Below are 13,608 nucleotides of genomic sequence, written 5' to 3'. Positions count from 1 at the left end.
AATATCGGTGCAATAAGCAAGATGAGACAGTCACATACCTGAGGGATGAAATTAAATAAACAGATGATTAGTCCATATTTATGCAGGATAAATGCTTGATTATTATTATTATTATCATTTATTTATATGGCGCCACAAGTGTTCCGCAGCGCCTTACAAAGTACATAGACAAAAAAGTAACCATTGACTTACAATACAATACAGGACATGGATAAATATTGCTATATTAGTAACATTAACGCCCGCATAAGCAGCCAAGTGTTGGTTGCCCTAGTGGCCAGTAAGAGATAAATTAAATTACAGTAGGGAGAAGCACAAGAGGGTAGAGGGCCCTGCTCGAAAGAGCTTACATTCTTTAAGGGAGGGGAAGACAAACAGGAGTGACACATAATGGGGTGGGCCGGGAGAAAGGAAGATGTAGCAGCAAGTTAGGATGAGAGCTGGAAGGCGTTAATGAAGTAGTGGGTCTTAAGAGCTTGTTTGAAAGATGGTAGAGAGGTGCAGAGTCTGATAGGGAGAGGGAGGGAGTTCCAAAGGTGAGGAGCAGCACGGGCAAAGTCTTGTAGGCGGGAGTGGGAGGAAGTAATCAACTGGCATGAAAGGCGGCGTGTATTAAGTGAATGAAGAGGGCGGACAGAAGAGTGAAGGGAGATGAGATCAGAGATGTAAATGGGAGAGGAATGGGTGAGGGCTTTGTAAGTGAGTGTAAGAGCCTTGAATTGGGTTCTGAAAGGGAATGGGAGCCAGTGGAGGGCTTGCAAAAGAGGGGAGGCAGATGTAGAGCGTTTGGAGAGGAAGATGAGCCGAGCAGCAGCATTGAGCACAGACTGGAGAGGAGAGAGATGGGATTTGGGGAGGCCAGCTAGGAGAAGGTTACAGTAGTCCAGTCTGGACATGACCAGTGAATGTACAAGGGTTTTGGTAGCACCCTGGGTGAGAAAGGGTCTGATCTTGGAAATATTCTTGAGATGGAAACGACAGGACTGTGAGAGGTTCTGAATGTGTGGTTTAAAGGAGAGGGAAGAGTCCAGGATGACTCCAAGACAACGCACTTTGGGGCTAGATGAGATAGTAATGCCATCTATTAATAAAGAAATAGTGGGACATGATGTTATGTGGGAGGGTGGGAAGACTATCAGCTCAGTCTTAGACATATTAAGTTTGAGAAATCGCTGGGACATCCAGGAAGAGATAGCAGAGAGACAGTTGGAGATACGAGTCAGTATAGAGGGGGAAAGATCAGGTGAGGAAAGGTAGATCTGAGTATCATCAGCATAGAGATGATAATGGAGGTCAAAAGAGCTGATGAGTTTACCTAGAGAAGATGTATAGAGAGAGAATAGGTGAGGTCCAAGAACAGAACCTTGGGGAACACCTACTGTAAGAGGCTGTGGGGGGGAGGAGTTGGCCATGAGAGGAAACAGAGAAGGAACGGTCAGAGAGGTAGGAGGACAGCCAGGAGAGAGCAGTGTCACGTAGACCAAGGGAGTGAAGTATATGCAGCAGTAGAGGGTGGTCCACAGTGTCAAAAGCAGCAGAGAGATCAAGGAGAATGATCAGAGAGTAGTGGCCCTTGGATTTGGCAGCAAGGAGGTCATTGCTGACTTTCGTGAGGGTAGTGTATGTCTGCAGTGATGTGTATTACTGTCAGTGAGGCAGTGATGTGCTGCTTTTCTGTGAGCAGTGTCTCTGTGAGAGATGTTATTGTTTACCCTTGTTATTATTATTTTTATTGTCATAATTTATTTATATGGCACCACAAGTGTTCCGCAGCACCTTACATAGTACATAAACAAATAAGTAACCAGCAACTTACAATACAATACGCGGACAAGGATAATAAACATTGTTATATTAGCAACCATTATACCCACTAAAGCAGCCAAGTGTTAGTTGCCCTAGTGGGGAGTAAGAGATAAATGAAAATACAGTAGGAAGAAGCATAAGAGGGTAGACGGCCCTGCTCAAAAGAGCTTACATTTTAAAATGGAGGGGCAGACAAACAGGAGTGACACAGATGAGGTCGGCAGGGAGGAAGGAAGATGTAGCAGCAAATTAGGATGACAGTTGGAAGGCTTTAATAAAGTAGTGGGTCTTAAGAGCTCATTTAATGATTGTGGAGGAGCAGAGTCTGATAGGGAGAGGGAGGAGTTCCAAATGTAGGGAGCAGTGCGGGCAAAATCTTGGAGGTGGGAGTAGGAGGAAGTAATCAATTGGCATTAAATGCGGTGTGTATGAAGTGAACGAAGAGGGCGGACAGAAGAGTGAAAGGAGATGAGATCAGAGATGTAAATGGGAGAGGAATGGGCAAGGGCTTTGTAAGTGCGTGTGATAACCTTGAATTTGGTTCTGAAAGGGAAGGGGAGCCAGTGGAGTGCTTGTAGGAGAGGGGAGGCAGATGTAGAGCATTTGGAGAGGAAGATGAACCGAGCAGCAGCATTGAGCACAGACTGGAGAGGAGAGAGATGGAATTTGGGGAGGCCAGATAGGAGGAGGTTACAGTAGTCCAATCTGGAAATGACTAGTGAATGTATGAGGGTTTTGGTAGCATCCTGGTTGAGAAGGGGTCTGATCTTGGAAATTTTCTTGAGATAGAAACGACAGGACTGTGAGAGATTCTGAATATGTGGTTTGTAGGAGAGGGAAGAGTCCAAGATGACTCCAACACACTTTGGGACTATATGAGATAGTTATGCCATTTATTGATAAGGATATAGTGGGAAATTAGGTTATGCTGGAGGATTATGTGGGTGGGAAGACGATCAGCTCAGTCTTAGACATATTAAGTTTGAGAAATCGCTGGGAAATCCAGGACATCCAGGAATAGATAGCAGAGAGACAGTTGGAGATACGAGTCAGTAGAGAGGGGGAGAGTTCAGGTGAGGAAAGGTGGATCTGAGTATCATCAGCATAGATATGATAATTGAGATCAAAAGAGTGGATGAGAGGATGTATAGAGAGAGAATAGGAGAGGTCCAAGAACAGAACCTTGGGAAACAGTCAGAGATGTAGGAGGACAGCCAGGAGAGAGCAGTGTCACTTAGACCAAGGGAATGAAGGATATGCAGCAGGAAAGGGTGGTCCACAGTATCAAAATCAGTAGAGAGGTGAAGGAGAATGAGCAGGGAGTAGTGGCCCTTGGATTTGGCAGCAAGGAGGTCGTTGCTGACTTTTGTGAGGGCAGTTTCAGTGGAGTGAAGAGAACAGAAGCCAGACTGAAAAGGGTCAAGGAGGGAGTGGGAGGAAAGAAATGTGGTGAGGCGGTTGTAAACAATGCGCTCAAGGAGTTTGGAGGCAAAAGGGAGGAGAGAGATTGGACGGTAGTTAGAGAGAATGTTAGGATCAAGGTTAGGTTTTTTAAGAATGGGGGAGACACAGGCATGCTTGAATGCAGAAGGAACAGTGCCAGATGAGAGGGAGAGATTAAGGAGGTGGGCAAGATGGGAGCAGGCAGAAGGAGAGAGGTAGCGGAGGAGGTGGGAGGGGATAGGGTCGAGGGGAGAGGTGGAAGGGGGGCAGGACTGGATAAGGGCCTTAACTTCCTCTCCAGTCACAGGGGAGAAGGATGTCAGAGTCTGTAAAATGGATGGGGAGGGGTGATCCGGGAAAGGAGGAGGTGGAGAGGTGGGGGACTGGTTGGATATGATGTCCTGATGTATGGAATCAATTTTAGATGTGAAATAGGTAGCAAAGTCAGTGGCAGAGAGCAAGGAGGGGAGACGAGGAGGGGGAATTGAAGGTGGAAAAGAGACGCTGGGGATTTGAGGACAGGGAGGAGATGAGATTCTTGAAATATGACTGTTTAGAGAGGGAAAGGGCAGCACTGTAGGATGACAGCATGAATTTGAAATGGAGAAAAAATGCCTGAGAGCGTGATCTTCTCCACTGTCGCTCGGCGGTTCGAGAACATTTTTGAAGGTATCTGGTGCATTTGGAATGCCAGGGTTGAGGTGTGAATTTGCGAGGGTGAGTAGTGATCGCCGGAGCAACAGAGTCAAGAGTAGAAGTAAGGGAGGCATTGTATAGGGAAGCAGCTTGTTCAGCGCAGGAGAAAGAGAGGATAGGGGAGAGAAGAGAGTCAAGTAGGGAAGAAAAGAAAGCAGTGTCGATGGCTTCAATGTTACGCTTAGTGATGGTGGCTTTCGGAGGTAGTGGAGGGGAAGGAGAGAGGGATAGGTTAAAAGAGAGGAGGTGATGGTCAGAGAGGGGAAATGGGGAAATGGAGTAAGCAGAAATATCACAACGGTGAGTGAATACCAGATCAAGCAAAGGCCCACTCGCATGGGAGGGTGAGGAGGTCCATTGGGAGAGTCCAAATGAGGAAGTGAGGGTGAGTAGTTTGGAGGCAGCAGATTCTGTTGGGATATCAATAGGAATATTGAAGTCACCGAGGATAATAGAGGGAAGGTCTGAGGAGAGAAAGTGAGTGAGCCAGGAAGGAAAGTTGTCAAGGAACTTGGAGGGAGGGCAAGGGGGACGGTAGATGACAGCTACTCTGAGGTGTACTGGTTGGAAGAGGCGTATAGCATGAACTTCAAATGTGGAGAATGTAAGGGATGGTTCTGATGGTATTTGTTGGTATGAGTAACCAGGGGATAGAAGGACCCCAACACCACCACCATGGCGACCCCCAGGCCTGGGGGTGTGGGAGAAGGTGAGGCCCCCATAAGAGAGAGCTGCAGGAGAAGTGGTGTCAGAGGGTAAAATCCAGGTTTCAGTAATGGCCAGGAGATTCAGGGAGTTGGAGATGAAAAGGTCATGGGTGGGGGCCAGTTTGTTACAGACTGATCTGGCATTCCAGAGGGCACAGGATAGAGTGACAGAGTTGATAGGAGAGATGTGAATGAGATTATCAGGGTTGCAATAGCGTGGAGATGAGAATACTTTGGGAGACCGAGATGAATAGAGTGTAGGGATCATGCGTGCTCCTGTGCTAGGAGGGGACCCTGTAGGAAGTGGGCAGGGAGGGACGTTAAGGAGACGTGAATGAAAGTGGGGCGAAGTGACAGGGAGAGAAGTAAGGGAGGAAAGATTACCAGTGGGGTAGTAGGATCCTTGGGGGGTATAAGAGAAAGAAAATGGAGTAATGGGAGAAGAGGGGGAGGAAGGAAGAGAGAGAAGGGAAGATAGGAGGAGGTGGAGGAGACCAGGGGGAAAGGATAGAGGTGGAGTCAGAGGGCAGAACAAAAGATTAGTAATACCCCTTTTACACCGGAGCTAAAACCCGGGTTTTTGAAGGGTTAACCAGGGCAGCTCTCTGGTGTAAAAGGGGAGAGGGTTGGATCGCCGGGTCGTGTGACCCGGCAATCCAACCCAGGTAACTAGCAGGGTTTAACACGGGCGTAGCCCGTGAAACCCTGCTATGGGAACAGCGCACTCCGGGTCACGAAGACCTGGAGTGCGCTGCTAGCCGGCCGATTGGCCCGGCTTCAGTGGCGCTTGGAGATGACGTCATGCAGACCAGACTGCGGTGTGAGCGGCGCTGACTCGGGAATATCCCGAGTCAGCGCTGGCAAAATTCCGGGTCTGATCCGGATAGGAACTTTGTTCCAACTCCGGGTCAGACCCGGAATTTAGGTGTAAAAGGGTTATTAGAAACTGAGTGAAGGGAGGAGACAACATGGTCATGGTAAGGATGAGGTACAGTGTCAGCACATCAAAAATATATTATAGAGTTTAGAAAAAGTGTAGATAAGATGGGCGCAGAATTTGAATATTAGAGTAGAGAGTAGCAGTAGCTAGATCATGTAAGACTACACCAAAGTGCTAATGTAAAAAGACATTATTACAGAGTTAAGCTGATATTAACAGTATTCAGTAAGATTATCTGTTAAGCACAGAGGCAGCACAAATAGTAGCAAGTGATGGGCAGAGTTTTTGTAGCAACCAGAGTTCAGTGTTGAAAGTCCAGGTTATGCAGTCAGCAGGAGTTTGTAGCAGTGAGATGTTAAAATCACCTTTGTTGATGGTTTTTCTCCAAATCTAGATTAGGTTTTTAGAAGTGCAGATCGGTTGTTTCCCTTCGGTTCAACGCTGGTGTAACGCTAGTATTAATGTTAAAATGCACTTTTGAATAGTGCAATTCCAGCCTACTAATGAGCAATATGTAGGAGACCTGGCATGTTAAATTACTGATTGCTTACAAGCCCAGCACCCTCCCACTAATATAGCTAGCAATAAATTGAGTTAAACAAACACACAGCACATACCACTAGGCTAATAACAGGCTCAATGAGCTAACTAACAAAGAACTAAAAACATCAAACTAATATACTATGCAGTGATATGCTAAATAACATTGCTTATCAGCAAAAGTCTGAGACTTGTAGTCCGTTACCTAAGTTCACAGCCTGGCCAATATATATTCAGTATATTCAGTATAGCAAAAGTGTGAGACTTGTAGTCCGTTACCTAAGTTCACAGCCTGGCCAAAATATATTCAGTATATTCAGTATAGCAAAAGTCTGAGACTTGTAGTCCGTTACCTAAGTTCACAGCCTGGCCAATATATACTCAGTATATTCAGTATAGCAAAAGTGATTAACTGTTATGTAATCACACTTTGTGCATTTAACACTTGGTGTTTTTAACCCCAGCTGCCCCTAGACTGAATATAAGGAGTGGTATCCCTTGATTAAGACAGGCTACAACTGACTCAATTGGCCTGCTGATCAAAGGAGATAACTTGCTCTGAGTTGGAGCTAAAACCAGGCCAGATATATACCATAAACTATGCTTCACTGACCAATACAGACTATACAGGAAGAGAAAAAAAAAAATCTATGCAAGAGATACAGTCACATACATTTGAATCCACACACGATTGCAAGCATGAGGTTCTATGCAGAATATCGGTGCAATAAGCAAGATGAGACAGTCACATACCTGAGGGATGAAATGAAATAAACAGATGATTAGTCCATATTCATGCAGGATAAATGCTTGATTAACTGTTATGTAATCACACTTTGTGCATTTAACCATATCCAAAATGCTTGGGACCAGGGGTATTTTGGATATCGGAATATTCCGTATTTTGGAATATTTGCATATCATAATGAAATATCTTGGGAATAGGACCCAAATCTAAACACAGAATACATTTACAGTATGTGTTATATACACCTTATACACACAGCCTGCAGGTAATTATATATTACATTTTTAATGATTTTGTGCATCAAAAAAAGTTTGTGTGCGTACATGAAATTCAGTTATGTTTCATATACACCTTATACACACAGCCTGAAGGTTATTGTATACTGTATTTTTAATAACTTGTGCTAGTTTAAACAAAGTTTGTGTACATTGAACCATCTGAAAGCAAAGGTTTCACATCCTCAGTCATACTAAAAATATTCCGTATTTTGGAATATTCCGTGTTTCGGAATATTTTTATTTGGGAGACTCAACCTGTACACAATTACCAATCAACCAACATCACAACTGGGTGGGCATTTAAATTTGCCAACCCTGTTGTGATGTCAGTGTTGGTGGTCCGTGCAGCCAGTGATCGGGATGTCGGCGGGTAGCCTGTACATGCATGCAGATTTTGCTTCGGCAATGCTGCAGGGCCAATATGATATGCCTGTGAACGACGTTGTTCACAGACACATTGGGTGTACACGATATCTACTTTGTTGATTGAATGAACAATATATCGATATGTATGTACCCAGCATCACTCTAATATATATATATATATATATATATATATATACATGTATATATATATATATATATACATACAGTATATATATATATATATATATATATATATATATATATATATATATATTAGGGATGTGCACCGACCCCCGTATTTTGGTTTTGGATATTAATCTCCTTAAAGGTTTTGGATCTGGATTTGGTTTTGCAAACCACCCTCGAGTGTTTTGACTTTGGTTTTGGATCTTGATTTTTTAAATAAACATTAGATAAAAAGTTTTAAGGACAGCTAAAATCATGTAATTTATGCAATCCAAAACACTAAATTCCTAATTCCGAACCGCAAAATGAACAGAACCGCGACACGGATTTACCCGGATCTCCTCAGGAGATTAGAACCGCAACTCGGATTTACTAAATTTGAGTGGATTCGGAGAACCGTACCGCACTAATATATGTATATATATATATATATATATATATATATATTTATCTGTCCTATTCTCTCTCTTCAAAGTTAACGTCACCCTTTCTACACTTTTGGGTTTGACTAGTAGGGATGGCAGACCAGGTCAGGTGTGAAAGATAAAGAGAAACAGGTGGCATTGTCATGTGCTTGTCGTGTATTAAATACCTGGTATATGTATGTATGTTTGGTTTGGCATGGGTTAATCAGTGGTTCAGGGGTGTGTTTGTGGTGTAATTATCTAGTTTCTAGTAGAGATGAGCGGGTTCGGATCTCAGACATCCAAACCCACCCGAACTTAGGGAATACGAGTCAGGTCTGAGCCGGCTCCGGTTTTCCCGCCTGACTCGGATCTCAAAACGAGGCAAAACGTCATCATCCTGCTGTCGGATTCTCGCGGGTTTTGGATTGTATAAAAGGTCCCGCGATCGCTGCCATTTTTCATTCTGGCTCTGTAGAGTGAAGAGGGAGGTAGCTGGGAGCTGTGCTGTGCTGCTATGCATAATAGGGCTGGCTACAGTTGTGTTGTCACTCAGGCAGGGGCAATTTAAGAGAGGAGGGGGCCCATGTGTAGCCTCCGTTTGGGTCTCCTCCTCTCTGACAGCGGCTCAGCAGCACTGAGCGCTGTATATTCTGGCTTCATGCCAGAATATACAGCGCATGCGTGGATCTCCGGTAAAATGGCGCCCACGCCTACTTTCCCAGGGACATCTTTTCTGTGCATGCGCAGATCACTGGGAAAATGGCCGCCGCCATTTTCCCAGTGAGTGTTTGCTGCTCTACAGTGCCGGTCTGGCGCTGTGGAGCAGCACTTCGGGAATCGGAGGAGAGGTAAGTATAATTACCTATGGGTGCAGGGTGTGCAGTGTGGGCCCCCCTGGACCCGGGGGCCCATTAGCCCCGCACACCCTGCACCCTTTATAGATACACCCCTGAACTCAGGGGCTGTCTGCTTAATGTCTATAGGGGCTGGCTGTTGTCCATATAGGAGCTGGCTGTTGTGAGGTTGTCCTGTCCATAGGGGTTGGCTGGTTCTAGTCCATTGGGGATGGCTGGCTGTTGTCCATAATCCATATAGGGGCTGGCTGGCTCTTGTCCTGTCCATTGGGGCTGGCTGGCTGTTGTCCATAATGCATATAGCGGAGCAGCACTTCGGGAATCGGCGGAGAGGTAAGTATAATTACCTATGGGTGCAGGGTGTGTGGTGTGGGCCCCCCTGGACCCGGGGGCCCATGTGCCCCGCACACCCTGCACCCATTATATATACACCCCTGTTCTCAGGGGCTGTCTGCTTAATGTCCATAGGGGTTGGCTGTTGTCTATATAGGGGCTGGCTGCTGTGAGGTTGTCCTGTCCATAGGGGCTGGCTGGTTGTTGTCCATTGAGGCTGGCTGTTGTCCAAAATCCATATAGGGGCTAGCTGGCTGTTGTCCTGTCCATAGGGGCTGGCTGGCTGTAGTCCAGTAGGGACTGGCTGTTGTCCATAGGGGCTGGCTGTTCTGCTGTGTTGTCCAGGGGGTGCTCTGTCCATCAGGGGTGCTCTTCTTCACCCCAGTGTGAAAAAAATAATGTGTGCCTGTTAGCCACACTTATCAGCAACGTAGGTGCGCAGGGGTCCTGTGCTGTCTGTGTCTCATTTATCAAGGGGCTGCTGCCTCATTCAGGGGTGCTTCCCCAATCCAGTGTGAAAAAAAATAGAAACTATCTTTTGTGTGTGCCTGTTAGCAACACCCCCAGTGTGAAAAATATAAACAATTTTTGTGTGCGCGTGTTAGCCTCACCACCAGTGTGAAAAAAATAAAAAAAAAATTTGTGTGCGCGTGTTAGCCACACCACTAGTGTGAAAAAATAAAAACAAGTTTTTTGTGTGTGCGTGTTAGCCACACCCCCAGTGTGAAAAAAATAAAAACTATTTTTTGTGTGCGCGTGTTAGCCACACCACCAGTGTGAAAAAATAAAAACAATTTTTTGTGTGTGTGGTTGGTTGAGTACGTTAGCCGCAACTTAGCTGCGCTATAATTGCTTGGTGACACTGCTGCAGGACCGCAGTGAGTATGGAGGACAGTCACATGACAGGGGAGCAGGATCCAGATACAAGTCTTGCAGCTGCCGGCAGCAGTCATGATGACAATGCAAGGCCATCAACGTCATCTTTGAAGGCCGATGTACCAGGGCTTAAGTCAGGCCATTTAAAAAAATCTACTTTTACCCTGTTAAAGAAAAAAAAATCTAAAGCTAAGTCAGCTTTAGAGAAACAAATTTGCCATTCACTACACAAAGTGGCAAGCAAAGGATAAGGCCTTGGCCTTTATCTATGACTGGTGGTTCTAGTTGTGATGGTGTAAGCCCTTCTGCCTGTAGAAGAGGTACAAAAAAATTTAAATTTTCTCCGAAAAGTCACCGATGCCCGAGGAGAGTCCAAGTTTGTCTGCGGTTGCCATGTGTGAGCCTGACCTTTCTAATACTGTACTTGAAGAGGATCCTATTTCCACCATTTGAGTGCCCTCTGGAAATGTGGGGATGAGCAGCGCAAGTCAACATGCTGATGTAGAAATCGAGGATGTTTCTGTGGAATTGCACGAGAAGGATGAGGAGGATATTTATGTAGTTGGCGATAACAACAACAAGGATGATGAGGATGATGATGAGGATGTTGATGCCGAGGATGTTTGTGCAAAAACTGTAAATCAGGCAACAGTTCTTGCCCATGGTGGGAAAAATCCCATTGTTGGCATGCCTGGGCAAAGGACCAAAAAATCCACATCTCATGTGTGGAATCATTTCCACCCAAATCCAGACAGCCATTGCCAAGCCATTTGTAACCTTTGCCATGTAACAGTGAGTAGAAGTAAGGACCTTAACTATCTTGGAACCTCCTCGCTGTTACGTCACTTGCAGCGCATTTATCAAATTGGAAAGGGTATTGAAACTTTGGGGACAAAAAAAACGAACAACAATCAGTCCAGTGTCATCTAGCTGCTCCCTTCTATCTGGATCCAAGCACCTGCAATCTCCACCACCAACACCTGCATCATCATCAACATCCTCATTCGTGATCGGAAGTAGTCCTACATCCAATTTCATAACGACTGACTCCCCTCTTATCCGTGGTTCCTCAGAAGGATCCTTGAGTGCTACGCCTGTTGCTGCTGCTGCTGTCAGTGGATCTTCATTCCAGAAGGGGACCAGCAAGAAGACTACTTTTAGTAGTTCAACCAAACAATTAGCTGTCAAACAATCCTTTGCATTTGCTAGCAAGTATAACAGCAAACACCCAGTTGCACAATGGAACACTGACGCCATAACAGCTATGCTGGCATTAGATATGCGTCCAGTATCTGCCATTAATGCTGTTAATGGAGGTCCTGTGTCCCCACTACCATGTCCCTTCTAGACTCCACTTCTCTAGAATAGCAATTCCCAATCTGTGCAAGGACATTAAAAAAAACCTTATTAATGTTCCAAAATGCCATTGTGCCCACTGTCCACTTAACCACTTAACCAGATATGTGGACAAGAGGGACAGGGCAAACTAAAGATTACATAAGATTACATAACTGTGACAGCCCACTGTGTAGGTGTATTGCCTCCAATAGTGCAAACAGCAGCAGCAGCATCTAACAAATGCCAGCTCATTTAGAGGAAGGCTACTCTGTGTATCACCGGTTTCACTAAAAGGCATACCGCTGAGAACCTCTTAGAAAAACTCAGGGAAATTATTGCAAAATGGCTTACCCCACTTGGACTCTCCTCAGGATTTGTGATTTCTGATAATGCCAGCAATATTGTGTGAGCATTACATGTAGGCGAATTCTAACACATCCCATGTTTTGTTCACACAATTAATTTGGTGGTGTAACATTTTAAAAAAAAATTACAGGTGGTGTGCAGGAGATACTCTCGGTGGCCCGTAAGATTTCTGGACATTTTCGACATTCAGCAACGGGATGTCAAAGATTGCAGCACCATTAAGAACTGTTGAATTTGCCCTGCCATCAGCTGAAGCAAGAGGTTGTAACTAGGTGGAATTCTACCCACTATATGCTTCAGCGGATAGAGGAGCAGCAAAAGGCCATCCAAGGCTGCACTATGGCCTATGACACAGGGAGAGGAGTGGGAATGCACCTTAGTCAAGCGCAGCAGAGAATAATTTCCGTGCTGTACAAGGTTCTCAAACCCTTTGAACTTGCCACACATGAAGGTAGTTCAGACACTGCCAGCTTGAGTTAGGTCATTGCCCTAATCAGACTTTTGCAAAAGCAGCTGGAGAAACTAAAGGAGGATTTGAAACAGAGTGATTCCGCTGGGTATGTCAGACTGGTAGATCAAGCCCTTCACTCGCTTCGCCAGGATCCAAGGGTCATCAATCTCTTGAAATCAGATCACTATATTTTGGTGACCATACTTGATCCTAGGTTTAAATCATACCTTGTGTCTTTCTTTCCGATGGACAGAAATCTGAAAAGATGCAAAGAGCTGTTGGTGAAAAAATTGTCAGCTCATGCGGCATGTGACACGCATCTTCTCCTTCAGTTTCTGCAGCTGCCAGGAAAAAACTACATTTTCCTATGAGACCCACTGCTGGTGGTGATGCAGATCAGTCAGTAAAAACTAATGACATCTGGTTGGGTCCTACAATGAATGACATGTCTACCGTGACTTTGTCTGATACAGTCACCATTCAGAGAATGGTGAATGACTATTTTAGGGATAGCATCCAAATAGCCATGTCAGACTGTCTCTTTCACTACTGGCAGGAAATAGAGGCAATTTGGAGTCCCTTACACAAACTGGCTTTGCTGTGCTTAAGTTGCCCACCCTCCAGTGTGTACTCTGAAAGAGTTTTCAGCACAGTCGGGAACCTTGATCGGTGTAGGAGGTTACTTCCCCAGAATGTGGAAAAGATGATGTTCATCAAAATGTAATACAAATTCTACGAGGAAGACCTTTATCAGCAATTAAGTAAAAAAACTACAGAAGCGTCTGTAATGGTCGATTCCAGCAGGGACGAATTAATATTGTGTGAAGAATTGAATGTACACACTGATAGGAATGACGATGATGATGACATCTGATCTTACCTATGTTGTAAAGCCAGTTTGTGTATGGGATCATTGCCACCAATGTCCACTGCGCATTGGCATCTTTTTTTATTGGGGGTCCAAACAAACCAATCATTTCAGCCACATGTGGCAGTTCCTGTCACTGAAGTGATTGGTTTGTTAAACTGTGAATGTCCTGTTTCATATATACAACATAAGGGTGGGTTGGAGGGCCCAAGGACAATTCCATCTTGCACCTCTTTTCTTTGCATTATGTGCTGTTTGGGGCATTGCTGCCTAACATTTTTAATGTTATGGTTTATGAATGTCCAGAAATTGTAATGGCCACAACTCCTGCATGCCCCTTTCATTTTTTTTAAAGAAAATTCGGAACCAGCAAATTGATAGTGTGGTCATCTGGCTGACATTACC

This window comes from Taudactylus pleione, unplaced genomic scaffold (assembly GCF_031769625.1).
Source record: "Taudactylus pleione unplaced genomic scaffold, aTauple2 ptg000008l, whole genome shotgun sequence".
NCBI lineage: Eukaryota > Metazoa > Chordata > Amphibia > Anura > Myobatrachidae > Taudactylus > Taudactylus pleione.
The sequence above is the reverse complement of the archived record's forward strand: the minus strand, read 5'-3'. Positions refer to the sequence as shown.